Below are 16,378 nucleotides of genomic sequence, written 5' to 3'. Positions count from 1 at the left end.
AATTAGTTTAGCAGCCATGTGGTTTAGGGTTCAACTCCACTGTGCTGTACCTTTGGGTAGGTTTCTTTTACTGTAACCCCAGGCCAACCAAGGCCCTGTGTGCAATTTTATAGACAAAAATTGTGTGGGAGCTTGTCGTATATGTGTGAGTGGGTGCATGTGCGTATACAGAAATATTTGTGTTTTTGTCTCTCACCATTTGATAACTAATGTTGGGTTGTTTGGTTTTTCGGGATTTAGCAGTTCAACAAAAAAAAAAATGAGCGAGAGATGGACTGACGATGTGAATTTTCCGAGTCCTCTCCCCCACCTTTCGCGAGCGCGCATTCTATTTTTTTCTTTTTTTTTTTTTGTCATATTCGTATAGAGTAAGTAGTTTCACACCTATTACACTATTTTTTTTTCCGGCCCCGGTCAAACACTATAGTTTAAAGGCCATGGACTGACGATTTGAATTTTCCGAGTCCTCTCCCCCACCCTCAGTTTGGCGAGAGCGCATTTTTTTTTTTATATATATTTGTATAGAGCAAGTTGTTTTACACTATTTTTCTTTTGTTTTTGTGCCCGGATCAAACGCTTTAGTTTAACCGAGAATATGTACCAGGCTTTAAAAAAAAAAGGTATTGGAGTTAATTTGATCCACTAAAACCTTTTCTAGGTGATGCTCCAGCATGGCCGCAGACCAGTGACATAGAGAAGTAAAAGGATAAGAAATCAAGTTAGTACAAATATCTTGGTTACTCTTCCAGAAAAGTCTTCCTTTGGCATCTAGGACAACATTATTATCTTCTGGAAGATCATTGTGTGTAATCTGAAGGAGATTTAAGTGTCATTTCTAGCAAGTCGAGTATCCACATTCGGCTCGTTGCAGCCGAACCTTTTCTCTCTTTCCAAATCTTTCATTACAGGAGTTATCTCTCTTATATAGAGGGAGGTAACTCTTATTACAAACCATATATTTCTTTATGAAAAGACTTCGTCAATTATTTTGAAGACGAATAAGTCTTGAAAAAGTTACAGGATCAAAGACATTCCATCCATATCTGTTCTGTCTTTAACACAGTTTATCTAAAATTACATTATGTAATGAATCGAAATGTTTTTTTCACATAATAGAGCAGCAGTTGCCATCCTTTTTACTTAGAAGAATCACTTTATTTCAATGAATTTTCCCACGGACTCCAGGCTTTTCAAGAACCTGTCAACTCAACAAGTCAATTTTATTAACTATAACAATTTCTCTTCCTCTTTCAACCGAAAGATGCATGGGTGGCTGCGTCGTAAGAAGAATGCTTCGTACGTGGTCCCAGGCCAACGAAAGCTTTGTGAGTGGATTTGAAAAACGGAAAACTGAAAAGAGACCCGTCAAAAAGAATAGTACTCCGACAGTTTTGTGATAAATTTGCAGCTTTAATAAAAAGTATGTATGTATATATATATATATATGCTTTCGGTGCAGTGGATTTTTTATACGGTACCATTTTTACAATCCTATAAATAATAATAATGATATTTTTATATAAGCTTAAAGCTTATATAAAAATACCATTATTATTATTTACAGATATATATATATATATATGTATGTATGTATGTATGTATGTATATATATATAACAATGATAAATCTCAGAGCGAGTTATAAACAGTAGCAGCAACACATCGTGACGTATATTTGCCATTTGAATATGGCTAACCCCTAAGGGTGAATGCTACTGTAGTTTGTAGCCCCAGGAGGACACCTCCTCCAGCTGGCTATAGACACACTTTCTGTGCTCTGAAACTCGAGTCTGTGTGTATCATAAGTTGAAGACGGGAAGGATGGCTTCCCTTTGCAAATACTGATAGAACACAGAAAGTGTGTCTATTGCCAGCTGGAGGTGGTGTCCTCCTGGGGCTACAAACTACAGTAGCATCCACCCTTAGGGGTTAGCCATATTCAAATGGCAAATATACGTCACTATATATATATATATATCTTTTTTTTAATTTTGAACACAGATCTTGGCCTCCTAATACTTACTCTGTGAACCCACAGGGATCCACAGAGTCCAGTAAGGAAACCACTGCAATACAATGTGATTTGAGGAAGATTTGGTTGTTATTTCTAACTGAACAAACATCTGTCTTGGAGTTCCCTCATTGAAATATGGAAGAATTAGTGTCATAGAGAATCGGTAATTGCTTTATTTCGAGGTTTCCATCACAAAGAACATTCCAATCTTTTTTCTGAGTTGAAGGGAAAAAAGATTTTGTTCAAAATGCCAGAAATTTCTTTTTGCAACACTTTACCGAATTCAATTCTTTTGCCTTCATATAAATATTTTTTCCAATGCAACCACCACCAGTCTCTTTGGGTTTAGCCTTCTTTTTGTTTTGTTTTTTGTGTAGAAATTATTCATCATCTTCATCACCACTACCACCACCACCACCACCACTATATCTTCTTCCTCCTCTTTATAATATAATAATAATGAAATTATTGTATACAGTGCTTAGGTGCACCACAACTTGTCAAAAAGTCCATATAAAGTATGTACAGTAATGTACAAATGTTTGGAAAGCGAACAGTGTATGAGTAGATACATGTTTGCGTGTGTATGGAGGGGAGAAAATCAGGTGTGGTGTTGGTGAATCTCAGGAAGCATGGAAGTTTTGAAGGATGCAGTGCTCTGACAACTAACAACTGATGCTGGCAGTCTGTTCCATGCTTCAGCAACTCTTAGCATCAAAAAATGTTTCTGAAAGTCATGGGAGCTGTGCTGTTTTCTGACTTTGTAAACATGTCCACGGGTGTTAGACGGGTGGAGTTTGAAAAGGTGCTCAGAGTCATTGTTTGTAAAATTTTACTTTGTCCTTATTCTTAGTACAAGTTTTAAAGAGTGCAGTTCGATTTTAACAGTTATTTTTTCGAAGCTATAATGGAAGTGACAAAGGAACATGTTCAGCATATTTTGCTTTATGAGTTCAATAAAGGCAACAACACAATGGAAAGTGTGAGGAACAGTAATGCAGAATATGGGGATCAGACAATAAGCTTAAGTCAGTGTCAATGGTTGTCTCAGAAATTCCGAGTGGAAAACTACAGCCTAAAGGACGAGTCTCATCCTGGAAAATCTGTAGAGCTTAACGATGACATCCTGCAAACCCTGGTGGAACAAAATCTCATCGTAACTGTTAAAGAACTAGCAGAGAAGCTTGGATTTGGTCATTCAACCATTCGTTCAACACTTGCATTTCATTGGAAAAGTCAGCAAATTGGGTCATTGGGTTCCTCACTAACTTTCTAAATCTAATCATGCACAGAAAGTGAATGTGTGCTCTTCTTTGCTGTCATGTCTCACGAATGAACTTATTTTGGACCAAATAGCGACTGGTGATGAGAAATGGGTTCTCTATAAAAATGTTAAGCGCCAAAGACAGTGGGTAGGGAAATGAAAAACACCAGCACCCCAGGCTAAAGAAGGTCTTTACCTACATAACATGTTGTTATCTGTTTGGTAGAATATGAAAGATTTAGTCCACTTTGAACTTTTAAACCCAAACCAAACAAAGCAAGCAGCTTAAAAGGCTTAAGTCAGCACTAAAAGAAAAACGACCATCTTTGGTTTCAAGAAGAAAGGTGTTCTTCTATCAGGATAATGCTTGGCCACATACAGCGAGGATGACTTTCGAATGGGAAATGATGTCCCAGGCATTAACCCCATTTGATTATGATTTATTCTGCAGTCTTCAAAATCATTTAGATGGAAAAAATATGAATTCTGTGGATTAGGTCAGAACAGTACTGGAGGAGTATTTTTCATCACAGACAAGTGAATTTTGGAAAAAGGGCCTTGCAAGTGTACCAGATAGATGGAAGAACATTATAGAAAATAAAGGAGAGTATATTTTAGATTAAAAAAGAACTTTGTTTATCTTAATTTTGAAAAATAAAAGAAGTGTAAAAAAACTGCATTATTTATGGGATGACCCAACATTTTAATAATTAAATATTATTAAGAATTGTATTAGAAAATAGTTAAAATATTTCATGTATTATCTTTTATCTTTTACTTGTTTCAGTCATTTGACTGTGGCTATGCTGGGGCACCGCCTTGAAGGGTTTTAGTCAAACAAATCAACCCCAGAACTTATTTTTAAGCCTAGTACTTATTCTATTGGTTTTTTTGGTTTTTTTTGCTGAATTGCTAGGTTACACCAACACAGATTGTCAAGCGGTAGTGGGGGACAAACACTGACACAAAGATACACACATACATACATATATACATACATATATATATATGTGTGTATATATATATATATATATATATATATATATATATAATAATAGTTATCGCCATACTAATATGGCATTCTTATAAAAATAAGAAAAAAGCTGTCCGCTTATTAGCTCCATGAGGCCATCGCCTTAAGTTAGCTATTTGATACACAAACTGTATCCATATAACTTAAGGCGATATCCTCATGGAGCTAATAAGCGGACAGCTTTTTTCTTATTTTTATAAGAATGCCATATTAGTATGGCGATAACTATTATTTTCCGGGAACGCTGCCGCTGTTCTCTTTTAGAGAGACTTAGTTATTTTGATATTTCTATTATATATATATATATATATATATATATATATATATATACAATCTTCATGCATTTTAAGAAAACGGTTTGGAATAACATGGAGAACAATGGCAAGAACATGAGGGGAATGGAGCAATGTTGTGGCCAGTGGAGCCGACTTGGCACCAGACAGCCTGGCTGATCCAGGTGTTATATACGATGGCCGTTTTTCAGTTTCCGTCTACCAAATCCCACTCACAAGGCTTTAGTCAGAAGATACTTGCCCAAGGTGCTATGCAGTAGGACTGAACCTGGAACCATGTGGTTCTGAAGCAAGCTTCTTACCACACAGCCACACATGCACTTATTTTAGAAGCGTAACCAATTATTGCACATAAATTTTAGCAACAAAATCCTTATTTGGACCCCTAAGGGTCATGCAAATTCCAGTCAAGAACCACTGACATGAAAGGATCTCTCAGAGATTCAAGCCAGGAGTAACTAATCGTTCAATCAATTAAACTAGCCAGTAGTTGTCTGGAAACATAGTTCCTGGGTAGAATCAGCTTGACATAGTGTGTGACCAGGGTCTACAAAGATAGTATTGGTAGTCCAAGGGCTGTGTTCAAAATTTTAAAAAGACAACTGGGTAGAATGTATAATTACTCTACTCTTTTACTTGTTTCAGTCATTTGACTGCAGCCATGCTGGAGCACCGCCTTTAGTTGAGCAAATCAACCCCAGGACTTATTCTTTGTAAGCCTAGTACTTATTCTATTGGTCTCTTTTGCCAAACCGCTAAGTTACAGGGATATAAATATGCACACACACACACACCACACACACACATATATATATATATATATATATATATATATATATATACGACGGGCTTTATTCAGTTTCCGTCTACCAAATCCACTCACAAGGCTTTGGCTATAGTAGAAGACACTTGCCCAAGGTGCCATGCAGTGGGACTGAACCCAGAACCATGTGGTTGGTAAGCAAGCTACTTACCACACAGCCACTCCTGTTATTATCCTTTATTTTGTAAGGCAGTGAGCTGGCAGAATCATTAGCTCATCAGACAAAATGCTTCGTAACATTTCATCCATCTTTAGGTTCTGAGTTCACGTTCCACCAAGGTTGACTTTACCTTTCATCCTTTTGGGGCCAATAGATTAAGTAACAGTTGCATACTGGGGTTGATCTAATCAACTGGCCTCCTCCCCAAAAATTTTGGGCCTTGTGCCTAGAGTAGAAAAGATCCTTGTTGGGTCAATAAAATAAGTACCAGTTGAGCTTTGGGGTCACCGTTTTAATCGAATGAATTGACCCCAATACTTATAAATTCTTAAACCTGGCACTTATTTAATGAATAAGTTTTTAATTAGAATTACGATAGAATAAGTACCAGACATTTAAAAAAGTAGTCTTGGCTCAGTTTCTTTAAGGCAGTGCTCCAGCATGACCACAGTCTTTTAACAGAAAGAGTAAGAGAATAAAAAACTGACACTATAATTTTTAATATATAAAATGAATTTTTCATCAGATATTTTTTAAAAACTGTCAGCCTACCATATTTACCCAAATGCAATCTCAAGTGAAATGTTACACAACCACTTTTGTATCTAAATATCAGTAATTTATTTTTATCCTTTTGCCTTTTGTTTATACAATGAATATGAAGCTACGCTCCAACTTGGACTCCCACGTTTTGTCTTAAATTTCTTCTATTATACACACATATTGTGTGTGTGAGTGTGAGTGTGTTGAGGTGCATGGCTTAGTGGTTATGTTGTTGGACTCATGATTGTAAGATTGTGGTTTCAATTCCTGGACTGGGCAACATGTTGTGTTCTTGAGCCAAACACTTCATTTCACGTTGCTCCAGTCCACTCAGCTGGCAAAAATGAGTAACACCACGATGGACTGGCATCCCATCCACGTGAGGGAATATATATGCCATGAAATGGGAAACCAGCCCTTATGAATCAGTATGACTCGAGAACATAACTTTACCTTATCTTATGCATGTATGTGTGCATACATGTGTATCTTATGCATACATGTGTGAGTATACAGAGTTACTCAAGAGCCAAGACTTTCATGCAATGGAACAAATCAGTTAATAAAATAGCAATCTGTGTATCATAGGCGTAGGAGTGGCTGTGTGGTAAGTAGCTTGCTTACCAACCACATGGTTCCGGGTTCATTCCTACTGCGTGGCACCTTGGGTAAGTGTCTTCTACTATAGCCTCGGGCCGACCAAAGCCTTGTGAGTGGATTTGGTAGACGGAAACTGAAAGAAGCCCGTCGTATATATGTATATATATATGTGTGTGAGTGTTTGTGTGTTTGTGTTTGTCCTCCCAACATCACTTGACAACCAATGCTGGTGTGTTTACATTCCCGTGACTTAGCGGTTCGGCAAAAGAGACCGATAGAATAAGTACTAGGCTTACAAAGAATAAGTCCTGGGGTCGATTTACTCGACTAAAAGGTGGTGCTCCAGCATGGCCACAGTCAAATGACTGAAACAAGTAAAAGAGTAAAAGAGAGTATATTTAATGTATACACACTCTCAATTGACCAGTTACAGCAGTATTTGTCCTGATATTCACAACTCTGGTGAATTATTCACTTTTTTCTATATCAGAGATGACAAACTCTCATCTGTGCATGTGACTAAATTGTGAGTATGTACCATTGAAAAGAGCCAAAAAAGGCAAAATTGCATCTGGTGTTCTTGCTGGCCACTGTTGGGACAGGTTTTTATCTCTCTCTTTCTCTAATATTTATTGTGCTTTTTAGCACAGCAATTTCATAACATGTTGTCTCAATACAAATACTGCAGTAATTGGCCTGTTGATGGTGTGTATACATTCAATATGATACATAAGTGACTGTTTTAATTAAGTACTGCTTCAGTTGCATGTATGCTAGTGTACTAGATTTTTTATTCAGCCAAGCAGCCCTTTGCAACATCAGTGAATGTTTTAATCACTTTTTTCCAATATTAAGGATGACAAATTCTTGTCCAAGCGCATGGCTGACTGTGAGTATATATGCCACTGTAAAGACCTGAAAAGTCCAAATTGCATCTGACACTTTTGCTGGCCACTGTTGGAATGAACTGTCAGGTCTCTCTGATATCTATTGTTTTTACCACAGCAGTCCATAAGAGACATTACTTCAGGACAAATTCTGAAGTAACTGGCCAATTGATAGTCTGTGTATATATTAAGTATGAAACGTCTCGCTGTGCTTGAGGAGACCTGTTGAGTCAAGTGCATGTACACGAACATCGAAACAAATATCAATGGAAATAGTAGTTGTGATACCTGTGTTGGTGGCACATAAAAAGCACCATCCGAACGTGGCCGTTGCCAGCGCCGCCTCAACTGGCTTCTGTGCAGGTGACACATAAAATGCACCATCCGAACGTGGCCGATGCCAGCGCCGCCTTGGCTGGCTTCCGTGCCGGTGGCACGTTAAAAGCACCAACCGATCGTGGCTGATGCCGGACCCCCCTGGCACCTGTGCAGGTGGCACGTATAAAGCACCCACTACACTCGCGGAGTGGTTGGTGTTAGGAAGGGCATCCAGCTGTAGAAACACTGCCAGATCAGACTGGAGCCTGGTGCAGCCCTGGCTTCCCAGACCCCGGTCGAACCCTCCAACCCGTGCTAGCATGGAAAACGGACGTTAAACGATGATGATGATGATGATAGATGGAAAAAATATGAAAATGTTTTTTTATATGAGGTGTCTCAAATGAAAATGTAGCTATAAATAATTGCTTACAAGAAATAGGGTAAAAAACGTTTGGTCAGAAAAAGTGAACAGCCACGTGTGGAACTGAAACCATGCAACTGCTGTATCCTCGACAGTGATGATACCATTCCACCCAACCAACTCTCTGGTTTTGAACTATCCAAATGAGATGCTTTAATCTTACAAGTGAGAAAAAGGAAATTTGCTTTTGCAGAACCAAATCAATTATCCAGTAAGCTTAGACCAGAAGTTTCCTGGATTTCTGAATTTTCCAGTTTTCCAGAGATAGCCTAAATATATACTCTTTTACTTGTATCAGTCATTTGACTGCGGCCATGCTGGAGCACTGCCTTTAGTCGAGCAAATCGATCCCTAGACTTATTCTTTGTAAGCCCAGTACTTATTCTATTGGTCTCTTTTGCCGAACCGCTAAATTATGGGGATGTAAACACACCAGCATTGGTTGTCAAGTGATGTTGGGAGGACAAACACAGACACACAAACACACACACACACACACACATATATATATACATATAATATATAGGATGGGCTTCTTTCAGTTTCCGTCTACTAAATCCACTCACAAGGCTTTGGTCGGCCCGAGTAGAAGACACTTGCATAAGGTGCCACGGAGTGAGACTGAACCCAGAACCATGTGGTTGGTAAGCAAGCTACTTACCACACAGCCACTCTTGTGCCTATATATTTAAAATAAAAAATCAACTACAAAAAGTAAAGAGCTAAATTAGATTTTACTGATTCAAATTAATACATTTCTAAAGCAGAGTCTATTTGATATTTATTAATCCACTTAAAATCCTTAAAATGTATCATACTGTACCATGTGTACAATACAGTGTTCATCTTAGGAAGAAAATTGAACAAAGAAGAGTAAAGACAGTTATTTTAAAAAATAGATACAGATAAGCGCAGGAGTGGCTGTGTGGTAAGTAGCTTGCTAACCAGCCACATGGTTCCGGGTTCAGTCCCACTGCGTGACATCTTGGGCAAGTGTCTTCTGCTATAGCCCCGGGCCGACCAATGCCTTGTGAGTGGATTTGGTAGACGGAAACTGAAAGGAGCCTGTCGTATATATGTATATATATGTATGTGTATGTATATGTTTGTGTGTCTGTGTTTGTCCCCCTAGCATTGCTTGACAACCGATGCTGGTGTGTTTACGTCCCCATCACTTAGCGGTTCGGCAAAACAAACCGATAGAATAAGTACTGGGCTTACAAAGAATAAATCCCGGGGTCGATTTGACTGACTAAAGGCGGTGCTCCAGCATGGCCGCAGTCAAATGACTGAAACAAGTAAAAGAGTAAAAGAGAGAGAGTATACAAATTAATACAATTCTAAAGTAGAGCACGTTTAATCTTTATTAATCCGTTTAAAACAGTAAAGAACAAAACTATTTTTAACACATCAAATGCAAATTAACCAACTTCAAAAATAAGAACTGTTTCCTGACACCTCATTGGTTATGATGATGATTGTTCCAGTGAATTCAATCAATAGAAAAACCTGCTCATGAAATAAACAAGCAAGTGGTTGAGTACTCCACAGATACGTGTACCCTTAATGTAGTTCCCAGGGAGATTCAGGGTGACACAGAATGTGACAGGGCAGGTCCCTTTGAATTACAGCTGAGTGGACTGGAGCAGCAGCAAGAAATAAAGTGTCTTGCCAGGAATTGAACTCATGACCTCATGATCGTAAGCTGAATACTCTAACACCTTCACTCGGGGTCTGTTTATTCAGTTCATGCATATTGCATGACATTGCACAGTATTCCTGGATTTCTGGAAGCCAGATCAGAAGTCCAGTACTATTATAAGCATTCAAAGTTTGAAGCATTCAAAAATAAGTAGAAGCATTCAAATATATATAAGTTTCTTTTATGAAGTATCTCAAATGTAATTGCAACTATAAACAATAGCTCATATGACATTGGGTGGGAAAAAGACCCATTATTATGTCACTGGCCTTTGAAATGTCAATACTAATCTCTGTGAGAAATGATCAATGATTAATTTACATATTGTATTGTGACATTGTTTTATTGTGCTGACATTGTGAAATTCACTTCACGTCCATTGTGCCAAACAAATTTTCCAGATATTTCATGTTAATAAGCAATGGCTGTCATACCCAGATGCCATTTCAATGGACATAATTCTCATTCATCCTAACTTGTAAAAATACTATAGAACAACTAGTGACACAGTTTAAATAGTTTCATTGTGAACATTAGCTGTCTATTTCATTGGTTCCTATTTTTGCTTTTTCTTTTTATACAGTTTTAAAACAAGTCAAAAATATTTGAACACAACCAACTTTAAGCAAAAAAGGGTCTTACAATGGAGGGATAGCTTTTTATTTTTCATCTTCCATTTTTTGCTCGGTTCAGTCATTTGATTGCTGCCATGCTGGGGCACTGTCTTGAAGGGATTAGCTGAATAGATCAGCCCCAGTACTTATATTTAAGATTGATACTTATTTTATCAGAGTCTTTTATCAAACCACTTAGTTATGGGGACATAAACAAACCAATGCCAGTTGTCAAGCAGTGTTGGAGAACAAATGTATCATTAACATATTAACACAAAGATGCACGTATATATATATATATATATATATATATATATATTATATAATATATATATATATATAATATATATATATATATATATATATATATATATATATATAATATATATATATATATATACATATATGGCATTAGGAAGGTCATCCAGGTGTGGAAACCATGCAAAAGTAGGTAGTAGAGCTTGGTACAGTCCTCTGGCTTACCAGATCCTGTCAAGCCATCCAACCCATGCCAGCATGGTGGTGGTGGTGGTGGTGGTGGCGGTGGTGGTGGTGGCAGCGGTGGTAGTAGTGGTGGTGGTGGTGGTATGTATACAATAGGCTTCTTTCAGTTTCTGTCTACCAAATCCTTTCACAGGGCTTTTGTCAACTTGGGATTATAGAAGAAGAAATTTGTCCAAGGTACTGTGCAGGGAGACCGAACCCAAACCCACATGGTTGGCAGGGTCACACCAAAGATATTTAATTTCTCTTTTTTTTTTCCTTTTGTGGTGAGGAAGATATATTCTATGCACAAAATGTGATTTTGAAAATTAAAAATCTTAAATACAAATAATACATTCTTCAATCGTTATAAAAACTAGCTTAATTTTTATCCATGGTTATTATATTTGCTGTGTGCTTACTTTATTTCTTACTTATTTATATTTTTTTATTTATTATTATTGTTGTTGTTATTATTCATCATCATCATCATCATCATTTAACGTCCGCTTTCCATGCTAGCATGGGTTGGACGGTTCAACTGGGGTCTGGGAAGCCAGAAGGCTGCACCAGGCCCAGTCTGATCTGGCAGTGTTTCTACAGCTGGATGCCCTTCCTAACGCCAACCACTCCGTGAGTGTAGTGGGTGCTTTTTACGTGCCAGACGGGGCTGGCAGACGGCTACGATCGGATGGTGCTTTTTACGTGCCACCGGCACGGGGACCAGACGAAGCTGGCAACGGCCATGGTCAGATGGTACTTTATACGTGCCACCGGCACAGAGGCCAGTCAGGCGGCGCTGGCTACAGCCACGTTTGGATGGTTCTCTTACGTGCCACCAGCACTGGTATCACAGCTACAAATTCCATTGATGTTGATAGATTACGATTTTGATTTTGATCTTCACTTGCCTCAACAGGTCTTCACGAGTGGAGTCTTGTGTCCCAAGAAGGAAAGGAATGCATAGGTGGGCTGGCTACATCGCAGGTGTAGGCCACGGGATTATGGCCTCACTTGTCCTGCCCCTATTTTTATCATGTGCTTCCACTACACCACTGAGTTTGCCTTATGTATATATGAGCTGTGGTTTGTTTTGCTGTTATTATTTCTACTGTATTGAAAGTGCTTTACATGTAAAGTGTGCAGTGCCTAGCAGTGCTATTTTCTGTATGTTATATATACTTATAAGTCCTGGTGTTTTTGTTATGTGTCTGTCTGTATGTAATTTAATCGTACCTAATGCACCTTTTATAATAGGTATTATTTCTGTTTTGGGGTTCCACATTTAGGTTACCTCTATTTCAAGATCTTTGTATTTTGAAAGTTTCTCTGTTTCTTTTAGAGATACATTGTCATCTGTTGGGACTGATATGATCTTGTTGATCCCGATGATAATATCTGGCTATTAACCTTGATCTCTCTACCTGTGCATATTGACATAACTGAGCATATAGTTGCTTTGTCAATTTCTGAGAAACCTTTCTTAAACATGCCTGTACCATTTTTTTCTGTTGTCATTCCATTGTGCTAGCATAGCTTCCAGTGTATATAAATTCCAATTCTGTCATGTCTGTAGACATATTTCTTCTTAGCCAGGACTGGGCAGCCAAAGAAATTAATTTTTCATCCCCATTACCACATATTCTGCAGTAACTGATTGTATTTTCCTTCATTATATATTTTTGGTGATTTATAATGGAAAGGCTTTGATCTTGTGCTGCAATTAAAAATCCTCAGTCTCTGCTTTGAGTCCTGAGCTTCTCAACCATTGTTGGGATTTTTCTTTGTCTATTTCTTTTCTATTTAGCACATCCTAGTATTTGCCATGTAAAGGCTTTCTTGCTATCGTTTTACCATGATATTATGTTGTTCCAGTTTTAGCTTGGATTTTTAGTTGCTTTACAGCTTTTGTTGTTTCTTCTTTTCCTTCATAGTTGTCAGGTATTATGGCTTCTTTCTTCTATTTTTCAGCTTCCTTGAATAACAACAACAACAACAACAACTATTATTATTATTATTATTATTATTATTATTATTATTATTATTATTATTATTATTATAATATTATTGCATCAATTCTGCATGAGTCATAAATTTAGAATGTATTTTAAAAACAAAGGGTATTTATATATCTTGGAAAAAAAAATTGTATTTATATATTTTATATATTTAGAAATATGACTTATTTAAATGACAGTAAAATGATTAAATATTTACCTCTATATTCAATAGGTTTAAACATAGTTATCAATAGGAAACAATGACCTTTATGAGTTTTCTACTACATTTTCAATGTTTTGATATATTTGAGAAGTAAACAAACAAAACCTCATTTCATTTTCAATTCAAAACATTTCTCTCTCTCTCTCTCTCTCTCTCTCTCTCTCTCTCTCTCTCTCTCCCTTCTTTACGTATTTAATATTAAGAGCAGGTAGAGTTTTAGACACATCAGAGTTCAGTCTGTGGCTTTGTGGTTTTGTGTTCTATTTTGTTGCATGGCACTTTGGCCAAGTATGTCTTCTGCTATGATATTGGGCCAACGAATGCCTTGCAAATGGAATCTGGGGAAGGAATTGGAAGCGACACATTACTCTTTACTCTTTTACTTGTTTCAGTCATTTGACTGTGGCCATGCTGGAGCACCGCCTTTTAGTCGAGCAAATCGACCCCGAGACTTATTCTTTGATAGCCCAGTACTTATTCTATCGGTCTCTTTTTGCCGAACCGCTAAGTGACGGGGACATAAACACACCAGCATCGGTTGTCAAGCAATGCTAGGGGGACAAACTCAGACACACAAACATACACACACACATACATATATATGTATATACATATATCCGACAGGCTTCTTTCAGTTTCCGTCTACCAAATCCACTCACAAGGCATTGGTCGGCCCGAGGCTATAGCAGAAGACACTTGCCCAAGGTGCCACGCAGTGGGACTGAACCCAGAACCATGTGGTTGGTAAGCAAGCTACTTACCACACAGCCACTCCTGTGCCATTATATATATTTTTTTTTACATATACATACATGCATATATTTATATCATCATCATTAGCCTCAACAGCAGCATGCTAAGATATATATATATATGTACATACACATGTTAGAAGTAAATAGACTCCACATAAAACATCGTTTACTGTTTATTCTAACTTGTAAAGGTTTATATTTCTTATGAATTGACATTTTTATGTTTCAGTTTCTATATGAGACTGTTTAATCATGCCATGTACAAAAGAAGCCTTGGAACTGTCTGAATTTCAAAGAGGCCGTATTGTGGGTCATTCTGAAGACGGATATAGTCAGCGTAAAATCACAGAAAGCCTTGGGATCCCGTTTTCTACAGTTAATGGAGTGATTGTGCATATAAAGAATCTTGCAAACCAAATTCAAAAACGAAATATATACATATATATATATATATATAACGGGAAGCTTTATGAAAATAAACAAAAGACGAAGGCAGGTGGAAAACAAACGAACAATTGTATTAGTATGGCGCTCAGGAAATATAAATAAAACAAGTCTTTAACGTTTCGAGCCTACGCTCTTCAACAGAAAGATATATATATATATATATATATAGGCACAGGAGTGGCTGTGTGGTAAGTAGCTTGCTTACCAACCACATGGTTCCGGGTTCAGTCCCACTGCATGTGTGAGTGGATTTGGTAGACGGAAACTGAAAGAGGCCTGTCATACATATGTATATATATGTATATATGTATTTGTGTGTGTGTGTGTGTTTGTGTGTGTGTGTTTGTCCCCCTAGCATTGCTTGACAACCGATGCTGGTGTGTTTACATCCCCGACACTAAGCGGTTCAGCAAAAGAGACCGATAGAATAAGTACTGGGCTTACAAAGAATAAGTCCCGGGGTCGATTTGCTCAACTAAAGGTGGTGCTCCAGCATGGCCGCAGTCAAATGACTGAAACAAGTAAAAGAGGAAAGAGAAAGAGAATATCTGAAATATATAAATACATGAATCTGGAAAAGAAGTACACTCTAAGTTATAGAGCAGTATATCATATAAATAAAGTTAGATAAGACCAGTTTATGGGATTACCCTGGGTTTTATGCCCATAAAGCACTTACCATCAGATCTCAACCTGTTGGCTTATGGCCTCTCTAGCGAGCGGCTTCTCTAGAAAATGGAGGACGAAAGGACCTTGCTACTCAATGTCAACAACAGGGGATTGTATCCCAAAATGTCAACAACAGATGATTGTCGCCCTTTGGCGAGTGATTGTAACTGATCCTGTTATCTTGTGGGTTCCAATAAGTCAGCAGGAATTTCCTGAAATGCAATTACAGTTCAAAGACCTCTGTTCTGGAGTTAAGGATGTTTCCTGGGGTCAAGGGAGTCCTTTTGTATCCTTGCCCATTCTGCTATGCACAGTTTACAATGCTTGGTCCCATTTATGTAGGGGGTCTTCTAGGATTCTCAAGGATATTGTGTGGAATCCTATCATCATTCAGCTGCCATGCATGTTTGGCTAATGACGTAATGTATCTCCTTTCCAATATCCTGAAGGAGGATCTGTGGTTGGAAAGGCATTGCTTGAATGTGTACCAGTTACGCACTGGGGTCGATATAATCAACTTAATCCGTTTGTCTGTCCTTGTTTGTCCTCTGTGTTTAGCCCCTTGTGGGTAGTAAAGAAATAGGTATTACGTCTGCCGCTACGTTCTGAGTTCAAATTCTGCCGAGGTCGACTTTGCCTTTCATACTTTCGGGGTCAATTAAATAAGTACCAGTTACACACTGGGGTCGATATAGTCGACTTAATCCATTTGTCTGTCCTTGTTTGTCCCCTCTGTGTGTAGCCAGCCCCTTGTGGGCAGTAAAGAAATAAGAAACGTTAGTACGCCGGGCAAAATGCTTAGTGGTATTTCATCTCTGATGTGTCTATAACTCTGCCTGCTCTTGATATTACCAGAGCAACCAATGTATATCTGTGCTGCCAGTGTTAGTGGTGCTACCTCTTTTGTTGGTACTGGTGCTGCTGCTGGTGTTCATGTCATTGGAGGTGGTGATGGTGTTAGTACTGTTACTGCTGGTGTTGATAATGGTGCTGTTGTTGTTGTGGTCATCATCTTTGATGGAGGTGCTATTATAGATGTCATTGGTGATGGCTCTGCCACTATTTTCATTGGGGATACTGCCATTGCTGTCTTTGATGTTGTTATTGTAGGCGATGGTGCTGCTGCT

Source organism: Octopus sinensis, linkage group LG8 (genome assembly GCF_006345805.1).
Source record: "Octopus sinensis linkage group LG8, ASM634580v1, whole genome shotgun sequence".
NCBI lineage: Eukaryota > Metazoa > Mollusca > Cephalopoda > Octopoda > Octopodidae > Octopus > Octopus sinensis.
The sequence above is the reverse complement of the archived record's forward strand: the minus strand, read 5'-3'. Positions refer to the sequence as shown.